The following is a 6,000-nucleotide window of genomic DNA, read 5'->3' on the forward strand; positions in this document are numbered from 1 at the left end:
TATAATGTGTGCTGCCTTTTCCTGCATTGAGTTCTTCCAATGCCTTGAAGGAAGCTGCAATGAAGAAAGCTATGCTCAATTACAAGGTGCTCATATTGTCCCTTGCTACTCATGGACCCTCGAGCATAGGGAGGTATGCGAAATGACGAATGTCAAGAGTCAGGACAACCAAACTTAGTATGATCATAGAGATCAATGATGATGAGGAGTGGTGGATGCTCTTGATATCCTTAATGTAATCTAGGTGGTACTATGAATTAATGACCAGTCATCGGCATGGCAGCTTCTTGGGCTTGCATGAGATTTTATATCCCTGAGGTATGTTTTGATTATTTTTAGTGCAGTTAATTGCTAGTTGCATGTCATTAAATAGTGGCTCATTAAATAGAGCATCTCCTCCTCTCCATCGCCTGCCTCAAAAATCTCCTCACCAAAAACTCACGTCAACACATGGCAAACAAAAACCAAAAACTGGCAGAGTATGGAGTCTTTGTTTTGCCAGTATTTTGAGACAATGAAGCATGAAGTCAATATCATGCTTCTATCAGGAGCACACCTCATTTCCACTTTGAAAGGTTTTGCATACATCGATCCCAAATACATTGGGATGCTTGAGGAAGAGGTGCTAGATATGGCCATTGAAGATTTATAGGATATGATTAAAAAGGACGGGCAAAAGCCCATTGCCAAAGCCGCCTCCAAGACCCCAAAGGACAAGTAAAACACCTTGAAGACCCCCATTTCAATGTCCAATCTCGAACAAGAGTAGATACCTTGTTTTGAACTATCCTCTTCTTTGAGAAGTACTTTCGTAAGTGATCCTTTGATAATGAAAGTAACCCCTCCATTTGTTCCTTTATCGTAGAGGTTCTTTCTAGATAAATTTTTAGTTCTTTTTTTTTTTGTCATGCTAAGGGTTATGGAGAGTTGGGATGGTCTTTTGCTAATGAGGGCAGAGGTTGTGAGTATATTCATTTGCTTCATTTTTTGTCTTCAGTTGTTCTCACATTGAGAAAGAGTATGTCATATTACAAACAAAGAGAAACGAGCTACTGATACCTAGGATCAAAATTGTATATAGGCGGTTGCATGCAATTCCAATCTCGGTGTAGAGAGAGGGGAGGGTGGAATTAGAAAATCTATTGTAGCTATCATTGAATATGTCCAAAATAAGTCTTGCACCACCGAGCTTGCATTTAGGGTAACATTGTAGCATAGCTCTTTCAAGATCTGTGTGAGGAAACTATGTATGTCATGAAAATTGTGTGATGAGCTCTCGTATGTCACGATTTTAAGATTGATTAGGGGAGGAATGATTATTTGAGGAATGATTAGGGGAGGAACAGAGGCTCCTTCATGATTATTGGAACCCATTTTGAAACAAATTCAACTTCCACAAGACAATAGTCAAAAGAAGTCTTGTTGTTGCCGTGGCTTTCCATTACTAAACCCAGTGACTAAATCAAGTCTGCAAGGGATGGCTATGAGTAGTATTGAGAAAAGATGAAAGAGATGGGGCTGAAAAGAAGCAAGCAGAGAGAGAGCTAATAGTCCAAGGAGAGTATACTCCTTCATGGCTTGCATGTGATTTTAATTACCACTTAATTATCTATCGATGGCATGGCAAAGGCTTCCCATGCAATCTAAGGGTGCATTGAATGCTTCTGCAACGTGGGCAATCTTGCCCAATATTGCCCATGTCATGGACAATCTTGCCCATCCATATGTTCCTTCATGATTATTTGGACATGATCGTAGCATGATGGATCCTTCATGATTATTTGGACATGATGATCCCAGCATGATGGCTCCTTCATGATTATTTTGGATGCCCTACTTCAGTTAATCACCAGTCACCGCAGTGGCATGTGATTACCTGCCGAGCTTGCATGCAATTTTTTTTGGGGGGAAATCTTTCTAGTGTAGTTAATTACTAGTCACTGCCTTGGCTCAAATTTTAATTACAGTATCTTATAAAATGGATCATGATTATTTGGACGTCACAACTGGGCCTCTAGTCACTGCGGTGGCTCAAATTTTGATTAATTTAAGATGTATTTCACCGTGGCCCCGAACATGGTTTGGCTACTTTGCTCTCATCCACCCCTGCTCTACTCTTTTGCTATGATCTCTTTGCCCCGAACCTTCCCTCATCATACTCTTTTCCTAGGAATAATCCCATGAAGAGGGACTATAGGGAGAACATGCTACATACTTGGTTGTTCAATATGAACATTGTGGAGAGGGTGAATATTCTACCCTTTTTTTTGGTTTCATGAATCATGTCAACTGGCGATAAGCTAGCTTATGGTATAAGTTTTTGTGTAGGACATGGCACAGGCTCAAAGTTGTATTAAGAGAGAGGGAAAAGATTAGGAAAGCGAGGAGAAGTTACTGTGCGCCTATAAGGAGGCATAAAACTGTAAGAAGCTGGTGGTAAGACTATGAGAGGAGGTTTGGGACACTGTAAAAGACTGGCCACAAGATCTATCATCGACCTCCTTCTTTAGAGAGGTTAGTGGAATAGTTGAGAGTTTACAATTCCCTTGATATGTGCGCTATTAACTCAAAGAGAGGCCAAATTTTTTTGTGCCATGTTTTCTCAACTTATTGGCCTACGAGGAATGTGGTATGGTGACCTTTGTACTTTCGTGGGTGGATCACTAATTCAAGGATTGACCTCTCTTGGTTAGCTTGGCCTTCCAGTAAAGCTGATTTGCTTCATGGTTTTGTTTCAATGGAAAAGGTATGCATTGTTTAATAGGCTGGAGATTTGGTCGCTTATATTACCCCGGATGTGGACTATCACACCATCCCTTCAACTCAATTTCCTTCTCCTATTGTTCGGGGGGATGGATTATGAGTCTTGCATTTGTGCACGATCTTCAACCTATCCATCATCTTCTCCATTACTCCCAAAAATTTAGACCCATAAAGCTAGTACGGCCTCTATGAATATGATAATATACAATGGTCTATCAGCAATTGGCAATACTGAGTTATACAAATATCATCTTTGCAACATTTGCTCAACGAGGCTCATAACCACTTTGTAATGGTTGACTAGCTATCTTGGTCGGATGTAATCTTTTGGGCTCTAAGGCTCTCAACAATTCTTGAGTTTTTATAAATGTAATCTCTTTTGTTCAATTTTAGCTCCATAAGGCTCTCTGCAATTGCTGAGTTGTTATTTTTAATAAACTATCTTTGATGTGGATGTAATCCCTTTTGTTCAATTTTTTCTCGATGAGGCTCTCAGTAATTTTTGATTTGTTATAACTTTTATTTGGTTGTAATCTCTTTGTTCAACTTTTTCTCTCAACAATGGTTGAATTGTTATACTCACCGGGTGTAATCTCTTTTAAGTTTCATCTTTAATATAAGTAGTACTGTTATCACAATCATTGCTCGTTGTAGTCGTTGCACAAGCAATTGGAGCACAAGGAAGCACATTTACCTTAGTCTTAGGATTAAGTGAAAGGAGCACTAAATTAGTTCCAAGAACCAGCGTGGTGGTTGCAAGAAAAAGACATTTTCCTTGGTTTAGAATTAATTGCAACCTGTACTAAAATAGAACCAATGTGGTGGTTGCATAGAGAAATACATTTTTCCTTGGTTGTAGGATTAACTGCAAGCAACATAGAAATAGTTCCAAGAACCAGCATGGTTTCAAGGAAATACATTTTCCTTAGTTTAGAGTTAACTGCAACCCCCCTGCAACCCCACTAAAATAGAACTTGCGCGGTGGTTGCACAAGGAAACACATTTTCTTTGATTTAGGATCAACTTTAAAACGAAAGAAAATGTATTTCCTTCATTTAGCATTAGCCTTAAAACGAACGAAAACGTTTAACTTTATGCAACCACTGGGGTTCTTGCAAGGAAATTTACATTTTCCTTGGTTTAGGATTAACTGCAAACTGCAATAAAATAGGACCCGTGTAGTGGTTAAACAAGGAAGTACTTTTTCTTCTATTTAGGATTAACTTTCAACCACTTGTTTTAAACTCGATGTAATATATGAACGATTGTGGGACTCCAATGTGGGTCTCATGTGACCTAGCCAATTAATGTAAAGAATTTTCTTTGGTTTATTTAGGAGTAGCTACAACCACCTCCAAGGATCAGCGCAGTGGCCGCACCAAGCCAACATCAGTGCAGTGGTAGATCAGCATAGAAGAGCTACGTCTAGACAATACGTGGCAAGCTACGAGTAGATAACAAGTGATGAGTGGTGGGTAGATGACAAGTGGTGAGCAGTGGGTAGATGATAAGATAGACTGTGGACAGTCTGATGCACAAAGATGTAGCGCAATGACTGTGCGGAGGGCAAAATTGCTCGTGTAGTGACATGTGTCAAGCTCTACGGTGTTCAAAAAAACAAGTTTTGATAGATTGCGTCTCATTATTGTGCCAATAAGGCAACCATTACACCAGGGAAAAATTTTGTGAGAGGGCAAGCCCACCCCAAATTCGAAATATCGTCCACCAATGCGTCACGTACTGGCTCCGAAATTGCCCCGAAAATAGTTTCCTGATTGGCTACACTCAATCGTGCATCAACTCATTGACTCAACAAAAATTTAGGATGACCTTACTAACACATTTTTTCTACCCTTCGTGGGGGGTCGCTCAATATATATGTGACTATCACATGAGTTCAATAGAAGGACATATTTAATTTTATTCTTTCTCCGATTTTTACTTACAAAAGGGTACTATAAAAAGGATTCTAAAAACAAATTATAAATTGAATAGGTAAAGAATTTGCATTTTATTAATGAAAATTTCGTAGATAAAAGGTCTACAAATAAGCCTTGAACACATGTGATATACCCACACACTATGAGCAACTAAGCATTTTACTTACATTGGTATCTTGCCCTTGGATTTCATTAAAGATTGCATGAACATGAACATATCATGAATTTTTACGCTACTATATATATCTTAGGTTTTGAACGAATTGAGTGGATAACCAGTGGTGGGTTTTGTTTTAAGTAGGACCAAAAAACCAACATATGTTTGAAGATGTGGAAGTGGAGCACAAAATGGAAGATCAACAAATAAATGTGTTGGAAGAATAGCACTTCTAATACACCTTCTACAAGAGTTTTGGAACATGAAGAAAGTTTGAGTTCCTCAAAGGATTTCTTAGACACTAATTTAGGAGTGCTTAATTTACATAATAAAGATGTGTGAGACCTGGCCCCACAGATGACTAAGAGGATGAGTATCTTGATCTCACGAGGAATATTTCAATGAGGCTTCAATGGATTAAATAATATAGGATAACATAGATAGAAATTATTTTTGGTTATGAAAACATTTGCATTTGATTTCATTATTACAAGGAGCAGTGTGAAACCTCACACTATCCACAATTGTCAATAGTTAAAGCAATTACAGACTATTGACACTTTTTTTGACACTATGTTTTTTCTAAAAGTAGTATCAATGCAAATATTGATGGTAATATCAAGAATTTTCAGCATTTCCTATAGGAGTAACGATGCTTATTCGACTGTAATATCCATGCCTATATTGATTGTAATATGGACGCCTATATCAACTTCAATATCGATGATGCTAGTATCAATAATATCAATGCTAATATCGACAAACATTATTTTTTCACTTATATCATTGGATGTCAATTTCATTGATGAACTAAGTGAAAAAGTGTTGATGAAAAGCATCGAAATAGGCTAGGGTAGTAGTGATTTTATTTCATTGGCATTATTCTTGAAATTTATTGACTCAAAGGTTCCTAAGATCCATTAATGGCCATATTAAGAATTGAAAGTAGCATAACTCTTGTATACCTTTTGAAAGGTGATTTCAGAGGTCACAAATTTTATAATGTTCAATCAACTATTTCATTCTACTATGTATGCATTATTTGATTGGGCTTCTATATGGATATATAACTTTTGTGTGTGTGTGTGTGTGTGTGTGTGTGTGTGTGTGTGTGTGTGTGTGTGTGTGTGTGTGTGTGTG

The sequence above is a fragment of the Dipteris shenzhenensis genome, chromosome 25, assembly GCF_047967505.1.
Source record: "Dipteris shenzhenensis isolate YYH24624 ecotype China chromosome 25, Dip_SZ_1.0, whole genome shotgun sequence".
NCBI classification, from domain to species: Eukaryota; Viridiplantae; Streptophyta; class Polypodiopsida; order Gleicheniales; family Dipteridaceae; genus Dipteris; species Dipteris shenzhenensis.